The sequence below is a fragment of the Calypte anna genome, chromosome 4 (assembly GCF_003957555.1).
Source record: "Calypte anna isolate BGI_N300 chromosome 4, bCalAnn1_v1.p, whole genome shotgun sequence".
NCBI lineage: Eukaryota > Metazoa > Chordata > Aves > Apodiformes > Trochilidae > Calypte > Calypte anna.
The window spans coordinates 17,534,112-17,545,298 of record NC_044247.1 but is presented as its reverse complement, the minus strand read 5'-3'; positions in this window follow the sequence as shown (position 1 = coordinate 17,545,298).

Sequence of the window (11,187 nt, the reverse complement as noted above, 5' to 3'; positions counted from 1 at the left end):
CAAGGGCTGTGAGGACGACTCCGTGGCGGCTCTGAAGGAAGTGAGGATGGGGTGGAGGCTCTCCCAGAAAAAATCATGGAATATTTTAGAGATGAACTGTGGAGAATCCGGAGGGAAGCAAGGGCTGGGTGGGAAGGGGAGTCTGCTGGATGCAGACAGCAGGCTATGGGCTTGGCTGACACTACAGGGCACTTGGCACCCCTAGGGAAGGGCAACTGCAGAGATTAGAGGGCAGGGATGTGGGTGTGCAGCTCTGAGCACTCAAAGGTCAAATTTCCTTTGACCTTTAACACTCCTGCCTCAGAGTTCTTAAGCTCTTAAATAGGAACAGAAAGGTCCTCACCACCTTCCCCCTGCCCTGCCACTGCTCTTGGATGCTCTGCTGTCTGGGGCTGCCCTAACTCCCCCCATGCCTGTGGTGAGCTCCTGAGGTCTGGCAGCCCCACCTTCCCAAAGAGCAGAGGCTCTCCCAGCCAGAGCAGTCAGAGGGAGCTGAAGGGCAGCAGGTCTGTTCCCCTTAGCCCCTGGAAACCCTGGAGGTGACAGGAGTTGTGACATGGAATTGTTTCCACTGAGAATGCACTTAGGTAGAGCCAGAGTCTCCAGTGCAGTTTTGTGCTCTTTAAGCACATTTAGTCATTATTTTCTTGCAATTGAAGAGTAGTGTGAATTTCCACCCTGATGATGATAACAGTAATTGGAGTAAGATAGCAATAATAAGTAATTATAAGTAATAATCAGTCATGCTGAGCTCTCTAGACAGGGCTTTTCTCTTCAGGTGATTCCCATGCACTTGCACATGCTGGGAGATTGTCCCCACTCACTTGCTGCAGAAGCTGGGGCTGTAGCACTGCCAGGCAGGAGCAGAATCAATCACTCCACTTCCATCTAGCTCTTGTGCAGACATTCTGTGCTGTGAAGGACACAGATCATTAGGAAACTGCTTTTAGCTCATCTTTTACTTCTCAGCATCTGCCCAGCTTCCCCCTACCTGATGTTGGTAACTCATAGTCCATCATCTTGCCTCAAAAGAGATCCAGGCAGCAGGATGTGGTGCACAGCCTGAGGAGCTGCCAGCCCCAGAATGATTCAAGCCTTCTGTGCCTCAGTTCCCCCACCTGTGGGTGGAACACCATGCAGTACCCAGACATGGGAAATGCTGTAGGGAATCTGAGGTTTGCTGAGGATCAGCTAAAAATGTGTTCCCCCACCAGTGGGATGCAGCATTCTGGCGTGGAGCTGAGCAGCTGGTGAGTAAACCCCAGCACCTTCCTCTGCTCTGTGGTTCCTTGAACCATCTGGTCTTGCCTGTGAACCAAGCCCTGGCTGAGAGGAGCAAATCAGCCTAGAAATAATTGGTGTCTGAGTGAGTAATCTGGGATTGCTGGCCTGTCCCCTGGCATTCTGTGCTAATGATCTCTCCTGAGCAGCAGAGAGGAGAGGGGAAAGAAAAATTGCAGTGCAGAAATGACCTGCAGGAGGCAGGTCCCTGGCATTCTTCTTCGGTTACTTTTTCCAACTTAAATAAACTGATGTAAAAAATGATACAAATGAAGATTATTTTTCTTTTTTTAATTTTTATATTTATTTTGTAGCATTAGTCAAATCAGGCTTGATCATAAGCCACATGGCACTGAATGAGTGACACAGTAATTATATTCCCAGTAACACCAGGTGGACAGCTTACAGTGACCCTTTAGGGATTTAACTGAGAAATTCATATATATATATAAAATATACATATATATCAACCACAGGACCACTAATCCCACCTGTGGCACAAGCAGACACTGAGACAGTGGTTTTTTCCAGGGTTCATGGCAGTGCAAGCCTGACTTGGGGGCTCTGTTGCCAGATTGGTATCAATTAATGTAGGATCAACAGTTTCCCATCCTTTGCTTATTGGGGTGTTGTTCCCAGGTGTAGCACCCTGCACAGACACTCAGCCTGCATCTGGTTTGGGGACCAGTCCTCTGGTACATACACCCCCAAAAGAAATACATCGTGATGGTATCCATGGGCAGCAGTAAAAGTGGTGAACCTTTCCCTTTTTTTTCTTTTTTTCCTCCCCCCCTTTTTTTTTTCTCACTGCACTCAGGGATTTTTGCAGGGAAGAAATGTTTCAGATGCTGTTGCTTGATTGAAAAAAATAAATAAAAATCAAGTAAACCAGAAACTTGAGGAGTGGTTTTTGACAACACTTACAAGAGGTTTAGTGGGATGAACTTTCAGTGTTCTGGTAAGATAAAGTGGGATGGAAAATTGATGTGATAAAAGAAGAGATTGGTGAAATGGAGGTTTTTGATGTGCCACCCTGAAATATACTGTATTTCATTCAGTTATTCCTTCAGCTGAAGGAATAACGTTTAAGCACAGTAAGATTAGGAATTTAAAAGACTTCAAGAGAGCTTCACTTCTCAGACAGCACGTTCAGGGACATTCTGACATTTAATTTCATAGCAAAATAAGAAGTGAAGCTAGAAAATGGGACACAATTAACATTTACCTAAAATGTGGATACACTTTTGTATAGGTTGAAACATTGTAATCAGAATTAAGTGAATGATTTCTATGGTTTTGCCTCTTCATTTCTGCTTACAAATGATTTGTGAGCAGCTTGCAGTTTTCTCAAGTGCTCCCATTGTTTTCTGGGAGGTGCCAGTTATTCATCAGATAAGTTTTATGAGTAATTCTCAGTCTTCACTTGCACAGTTCTATATTTAGCTTTTCTGCTGCAGTGGCTAATTCTGAGTGGAGGCTTAGGTCACCCATTTCTGTTTCTGTTCTCAAATACATAGAGTTCTGAGCACCAGACTTAACTTCAAATGTCCTCTAATTTCTGTTAATACACTCATCCCCTCCATCACTGGTCAGAAATGACTTTTAAAGGAAAGTGTACAAATATTAATTGACCTCAGCACCAGTTGAGCTGCTGTGGCAGATACTTGATGTACTACTCTCTCAGTTCTAATTTTAAAAATGAAGTAACATTTAGTAGAACTGGTTGGAAGCTGCCTCTCAGCCTAGGACTTTTCTTTGCCATTGCCCTCTTTAGAAAGCAAGCTTAAATGACCAATCTAGATTGAAAACCTCATTTTTACATATACAAGTCTACATGAAATGCATCCTGTTTGAAGTAAAGCTCCACCCCAAATGTCTCAATCAGCATTTTGTTGAACAGACAGCTTCCTATCAGAAGAAAAAAGGCATTGTAACAGACATGCTTCAGTAACTAATATCTATTTTTCATATTTGTAAGTGCGTGCTGGCCCTTTGTAGCCTATCAGGGTTCAAATCTACAGTTTTGCTTAGAAGGTTTTCTACAATTCCCTTTCCTTCAGCATGGATCAGACTGATGGATCAGGCACAAATATCTGTGTTGTGATGAACCCAAATTAGTCCCTCAGTGTATCCTTGCCTTTCTGTGGGCTGCTAAAGAGCAGCACTGCTCTATTTCCAAGCTGCTACCTCTGCCCATTTAAAGCTCTTGGTTTTGCTCTAAACTATTAGGGGAGGAAAGATGCCTCATCTGAAATGGAGATATTACTGCTCAGGAGGTTTCCTGATTCTACTCAGGGCTGGATGTGGAATTCCAGCTCCTTTCACATCACCAGCTGCTGCACTGGAAATGTCAGGTGCTGCACATGCTTGCTTTGTGTCTCCACAGGGCTTTTGCTGAATATATGCTTCCTGTTACCCAGTTTAGATGCTGAACAGTGAAGTCTTAAATGTTTGATTCAAAATTCAAGAAATAATGAGCTCTATGGGCACAGCTGTACATTGCATAAAGAAAGAAAATCTCCTTTGAGCTGTGGAAAAAAATTCTACAATTTGACCTTGAATTCTCCACCTGAAGGGAGTTTTTGGAGAGGAAGCTAAACATAGATAGAGCTTCGTGCATTGTTTCTTCATGATTTTGATCTCAAATTCAGTTGTCCCCAGGTCCAGCTGCTGTGATAAATCAGGCAGCTTGTGTACCTCTCAGCCCTTCTTTTTGTTTTTCAGAAGTCAGCACAGCTTTCGTCAGAAGCTGTCCAGGGCCAGTCTTCAGGCAAGGTCCAACCTTTCAGTAGAGGTCAGAACACCACCTTTTTCTTTCTTTCTTTTTCCCTCCTGTCCCCCTTTACTCTTCCTCCCTGTGGAAGTGATTGCACCTGGGTTATGGTGATAGTTGAGAACCAACCTGTGCCACCCCTGAATCACTATTCACTTTTTTCCTTGTTCACTTTTCCATGTGCATTTTTCAGTATTTACACAACCAGTCAAAAACTTGTCACCTGTTGCTCTCCTGTGTGACTTTTCCTGCAGTCCATGTGTTGCTTTAGGCTTTGGCTGACTGTCAGACAATGCATTGTTCCTTTTTCAGCTGTGCAGTGCCAGCCCCATACTGGAAACATTTTCCCATTTCCATGGTTCAAGGCATTGGTAACCACAGAGAAAAATGCATCCTTTCAACCACCTCTGTAATTATTTACTGTGCTGAAAGAAAAGTAACTAAATTCTTTATAATACATTAACCCTTACCCTAATAATATTTATCATTTAGTAGTCACTGAGTCTTGGAAAACAGTTCTATTGCATTGAGAATTCAGTTTGGTATCTTTTGTTTTCACAATTGTCTTTTGCTTGTAATATTTTTCACTTCCTTTCTCTAGTAGACACATTGTAATCTTTAAAATATTTTCTCAGTACTTAACAGTGAAAAAAAATTGAAGATCTTCTTTCAGAGGACATAGCTAGGAATACTTCTGGGATGCTGGTTGCTGTCTGAGGCCTGACATGCACTAGGAGTAATTGAGGAAATACTTCTGCACCAGTGACAGTAAGTGTTGGTTTCTGTTTTCTTCCACAAAAAACTATTTCTGTGCTTGTTCCAGAAACTGAAGTAACTCTTGTTTCTTTGAAAGGAATCATCATAACTTGTTGATACATTTTCACCACTGTTATTGTCAGAATCACTTTCAAGGACAGGACGGGATTTTTTTAAAACAATTTAAAAATACAGAATCATTTGGATTCCTCATGTCCTAAAAATTGTGTGAACTGTTCTGCAGCACCTTTGATCACCAGTAAGATGGCTGAGAAAGCAGTAGAAACAGAACTCAGGTTCAGGTGCTGGATCCAGATCTACATGTGCTGGAGGAGAGTTTCCCTGCTGACTTGCAGGCCTGATCTCTCCAAAGTCTGTACACATTACTTGGTGCTGCACAGCAAGGCTGCTCCTAAAGAAAATACCTCCAGTTAAACCCATCAGAGTCTGGAGAGGACAGAGAGCAGCTCCTTGAAGTTGGGAGCCACAGCTTCTAAATGCTAAGGGGCACGTTGCAGGAGATGCTTAACAGACACAAAAGGTCACCACTGCCCAAGCTTCCAGTAACTGAAAGGCCAGCTATTTTTAACTCAATTTCAAGTGAGGAGCCTAAAGCCATAAAGTGGCCTGGTTGCAGAAGGCCTTGGCTTCTGGGACGGTCAGAGCTGTGTGCATAACATGAGCCCCGAACTGCACAAGCCGCATCCAGCAGTTGTTCTGCCCTCTACTAATGCCACGACACCCACAGCTGCAGACAGGGCCCAGCCTCATGAAATCCTGCAAGCACTTCACTAAAAATCTGTTCCTGTCTTGGAGAGTTCCTGTAAGAGACAGCGAGTTCATGAACCAGAAGTGGGGGTTAACAGAGAGAGACTTAAATAATTTTCATTAGTTAGTAGTGCCCCCATCTTCAGCCACCCACTGCAAATTAATTTAAAAGCAAGAGGCTGATTGCCAGGCAAATGGGACAGGTGTTCTAAGATCCATAGCAAAGCAGTCTCATGCAGTGCTTGGGGAATCCAGGGCTGCTTGGATGTGTCCACTACAGGACACAAAGCTTTGACTCCAAGTCTATTTTGAAAAATAAATATATGTATTTTGTTTTTAAGATAGAACCACGGAGATGGTGTTAATGTGCCTGCTGGCAGGAGTATGAGCATTGACAGAAGAAGTTCTGCCTCTCTGGTTTTCATGGCTTCCTTAACTCTGGTGCTAGAGCCAAGAGAAGCCAAGTTCTGGTCCCAGATAATTTCCTAACATTTCTAGTCTGCTGTAAAAAGTGGGGCTTCAGATGTAGGGCTCTGTCCCTATTAGTTTCTGGTATTGAATAAAAGCTCCTCTGACTTCTTGGTGAACTTGATGAACCAGCAGGATCTGAACATCACCCTGGATGAGTAAGCAGTGTCTAAGTTGCACCAAACTTCCTGAAAGTTGAGCTTGTCCTCTGTTTGGTGTGACAAAGCTGTGTCAAGAAGAAAAAAAAAAGTCCAGCCTTATTCCTCCTGAAACAGTATTTGCAGCAAGGATTCTCTCAAACTGGGGTATTTTTCCAATTTCTTAGCAGTCTGTCAGTGCAGGCCTGGTGCTGAGTGAGGCACATGTATTCCAGGGACAGGCAGGAGCACTCAGCTGCTTTTCTGTGCTTTTCTGTGAGCTGGATCACTTTCTGGTGATGGCACTCTGAGGGGACCTGGGGAATGGGATCTTATCTTGGGGAAGAAGCAAAGGAGCCATTTGTTTCATTGATGGTTGCTAGGAGATCAGGACAGTGTGGCTCAGATCCTGCAGCTCCCAGTGCATCCTTCCCCTGGGATTGACAGTTTGCAAATGCAGCTGAGCTGTGCAGTGGGGAGGCTGCCAAGTGCACAGTGAGGGCACTGCCTGCAGCAGTGATGTCAGTGAGACTGGAAAGGTTTTGTATCCAAATTAATAAATGCAACACAGCCTGGGCCTGTTCTTGGCTGTCTTTCCACCAGCTCTGGTAGGAAGCAGTCATCAGCCTGACAGTCCCTGTCTGCAGCTCCTGGTCTTACTCTTTCAGTGAGAGGCTTAGTTGTGCAGTGAGGTGGTTCTGAGGAGGGCCTGTGACAAATTGCTGAGAACAAAGTCCCAGACAGTGATCAGTTTTAACACAGGCTGAATTAGCTACTTCTGTTACATGCACACAGGCAATAAAACCTTGGGACATTTGATGTTGTAGTTGCCTTTTAGAAAAGATTCAGCACTTTCCATATTCAACACAGATTAAATGTTTTCATTTTTCTTCAAATTTTGGCACTGAGGGGGAAATTAATATTTCTCATCTCAGCTTCAAGCAACCAGACCTCTCAGAGTCCATCTCCCAGTGCATGCAGACCAACCTAACAGAGCAATGGCAGTGGAATTGCAGGAGTAATGAGGTCTTTCCACCAAGCCCACAAGAAATGACAAATTAATTATTTCTTGCCCAGGTTTGCAAGGACTGAGACCTCTGCATGGCTACACCTTTGTGTGGAGACTTCCCTGTCTCCCATCCCACCATCATAATCCACCAGACTAGGTGTCTGTACCCAGCAACCTCCCTCTGCTCTTCTAGACAACAACTTAAACACAAACCAAGCTGGATTTCCATAGCATCCTGCAGTGCACCTTCACTGGGCACTTTCCAGGGCTGACCATTACAATTAATAATAATTAAAAGCAGGGCAGGACAGCAGGAGGGTAAATGCCTATCTCAGTTAGCATTGCAGATGGCATGCTCCAAATCACAGAAGGGACCTGATGCCCCAGGTGAGGAGCAGTGGTTAAAAAAGCCCTGGCTGCTTCCCAGAGAGATGAAGAACTAATTAAGGCCATGGACAGTCAGCTAATTCAGACCTTAATGAGCCCTAAGGGACTGTGAGATAACAAAAGCTCAGATGGGTTCACCCCTGTGCAGCCTTGAAGCAGTGCTGGTTTGTTAGTGAGAGCCTTGACAGTAGATGTAGCATCCTGCATGCAACTGGGAGGGAACTATGGAAAATCTGGAGAGTGCAGGCAGGCCCAGCCCTGTCCAGTGGCAGATTCCAGCCATGAAAATGCCAGGTGGACATCAGCAAGATTTGAGGTCTCTGTAGTGAAAGCCCAGAGAGGTCCAGAACTGGTTTGTTAGTCCTTGGGTTGCAAAGAGAAATCAAACATTTCCAAAAGCAAGACCAAAGTAGTCATCCTGTTTTGAGGACTTGGGAGTGGATCTTTAATTTCTTCTCCAGGTGGTTACTTTTTAGTTTCATTTCAGAAAAACAAAAAAAACCCCAAAAAGCCACAGTGTCTTTCCTGTTTCATTTTTCTTGGAGAACATCTTTTGTACAGGCATGGCAAGGATCTTCCTGTGTGCACGAGCAGGTCTGAGGTCTGTACTTGTATCACTCATGAGATGAGGCACTCCTGTCACCCATGTGGAAACATGGCTAACATCGAACAGAGGATGCTTCCATGCACCTGGGATACACTCCAGATGTCAGGCAAGAAAGGAGAACAATAAATCCTCACAGCTGCCCTTGCAGTCTGCTTCCAGAGAGTCCCATGTACTTTTTTATCACCTTCAATGAGCTTTATTGGATGCACTGTGGACCCTTTGTGGTCATGCATGTGGCCCTGCCCAGCCTTTCTCTCCTGGATATTTGCTCTTTTAAAGCATAACTAAATTATTTTTAGTTATTTTGGACACAAACAATGAGATTTCCTTCTTGGGGGTACTGTGGCAAACATGGGGCCACCTTTGCACTCCAGTGATCCTGCAAAGGCATCCCTACCCCAGTCTTCCTCCTGGGCCTGGTCCTTAATCAGAGGTGCCATGAGGGCTTGTGCCTGTCTGGCTGCAGCAGCAATTATCTCTGCATTTAACCTACTGAGTACTTGGGGGTAACAGACACAATTTTTCTTCAGAGCTCATTAAGGAATTATATCTAAATTTAATTAACTATTTCTCCCATTTCTTGTCTGCTTAGCAAGCTAAAATGCTAATTGTGGAGCAGATGAGCATGACATTAAGCTGGTTTTCAAAGAGGATAATGGAGAGGAGGAAATCTCTCCACATGTGGTGGGTCCTCCCCATCAAATAAGCATTAGATCTCATCTAAGTTCCTTTCCCTCCCCATTGGTCCTATTTTTTATGCATATATTGCATTATATGCACCTGAAAAAAATTCCTGGTGTTATTGCTATTCATTTAAAAAAAAAAAAAAAAAGACTTTCTTGCAGACTGCTTCAAACCTGGGAGCTCCTTCCCTGGTGTGTAACTGTTGCTCCCTGGTCACTGCAGTGCTGAGTCCATCCCACTCATCACTAATCCTTTCAGAATACTGTATACAACTTTCTTTTTATCTTCTCTTCCAGGTATCAGAGGAGACCTGTGCTAAACCTCTGAATATCAATCAAGACCCTGCAAGAGAGAACAAGAAGTGAGGTATTGGCTCACCTGGAAAGCTCAATCTGGCCACTGGTAAGAAAGGTTAATTTGGTTTCTTTCCTAAAATAAAAGATGGGACCTTGCTCCTTCCCCTTGTTTACAGAGCTGAGGAACAGCTCCCTGCTCTGTAACTCAGGATCACACCCTTCCTCTCATTGCCAAAGTGTGTTTCCTGACAAAGTACAACCTGTCTCCTCCATCTGCCACTGGGATCAGAATAGCTGGGAGGGAGCTCTCCTCCCCCAGCCCCATGCAGGAGGTTACTCCAGAAGCCAAGCTGCATGAGGCACCTGCTGAGCAGTCCCACACACGGGGCTCAGCATGTCCCAAAGTGGGTCAGGCAGTGCTGCCCCTGGGGATAATTATCTGCTGGGACACAGAGTTGTAAAGAGCGGGGAGTCAGTGTGCTACATGTTGTGTTAGATGCTGTATGTATGGAGGTCCCCAGGCAGCTTCAGAAGCTGATGCACATCAGGTGCAGGAGGACAGAGCACTCAGTGCAGTCCTGCTGTGGCCACAGGTGGTCAGCAGGTTCCTCCCACCTGTACCACAGACTTCCTATCTTTTGCAGACTGACTGCATGATATCTTTATTTTAGAACATCTATATTTTGCTATTTATACCTATCTGTGTGGCTGTGTTCTGTCTTTTGCATCCTGTCAGTGTCAACAGCTTGCACCCTTTAAATATCTCAGCCAGGCAAATGTGTTGTTTGCTCCTCCCCTGCTGCAAAAGGTGATGGTTGCTCCAGCCCACATCTGACCTCTGGTGTTTACTGCATGGGTGGCTGCTTTCTGACACTCTGGCTCTTTGTACTACTGCAGATAGAAATGGCTGCCTGCATGGCCAGAAAAAAACATGCTTATTTTGGGCCTACTGAACGTAGCACCACAAAATAGTGGGATATGTTGCAGCTTGTAACCTCTTAATCATTATTACTGACCTAAAATCCTGAAGTTCTTCTTGATCCTCAAATTATTCTTGATACATGGACCTTGGGAGTTTCCTGGTGCAGTCTGAGATCCCAAGGAGAACATGAAATAGTGCAAGGGTTGATAAGAGGGGGGGACTGCAAGACAAATGCAGGTGTACTCCTTGTCACTTAGAGAGCCTGTCTCCTTTGAAGAGCTTTTGCTTTAGGAAGCATTTTTAATCAAATATGTGTTTGCTAAAGTAATGTAAGGGTATGTGGTGTTCTTGTTATTGTGAGTGAAACCTGGTGTTTGTGTCATGCAGCTTTTCAATCAGAATTCCCCAGCTGCAGTTCTTCTGAGCCATCACCTTGTAGGAAGTCACTATTGGAAGTCTCTCCTCCCCTGCTCCCAGCTTCCAAACCATTTAGAAAAATTGTAATAGGAATTAGAAGAGTCTTAATCAGAGATGAAGAAATTAAGACACTGCTGAGTTGGGCACTCAGCAAAAACAGGGCTGAAGTGTAGTGCTTGGGTGGAGAAGGGAAGTCATACCCTTTCATGCCTGTGTATACTCTGATCCTTGGTGCTGGGACAAAGGTATTAATGCTGTAATGTGCTCATTCTAGAGGGCTCAGCAGCTGCTTGGTCACTGGCTCTTGGAAGTATCTTAATGTCTTGGGAAAAATTATATTTCTGTCTGTATGATGTATGTGTCCACTGAAAGGAAAAGAAGGGGTGAAATCTCCCTGGATTCTCTGCATCTTACTACCTTCTACCTCTCTGGAGGAGTCTGATCAGGGTATCTAGGTAGAAACAGCTCTCTTCTAAGCATTGAAATACAACAAAACCATGTCTGTAAGAGTCATGAAGCACTAACATTCTGTTTGAGTCTGGTTTCCTGGCACCACTGCTCACCCCTGGCAGTGAAATATTTGGAAGGAGACTGCAGAGTCAGATGTAAACTAAAGGGAAATACCATTCACCAGGTATTTTGCAGCTTTGTCATTAGAAAACTGAGTAGGTGGAAGAGCCAG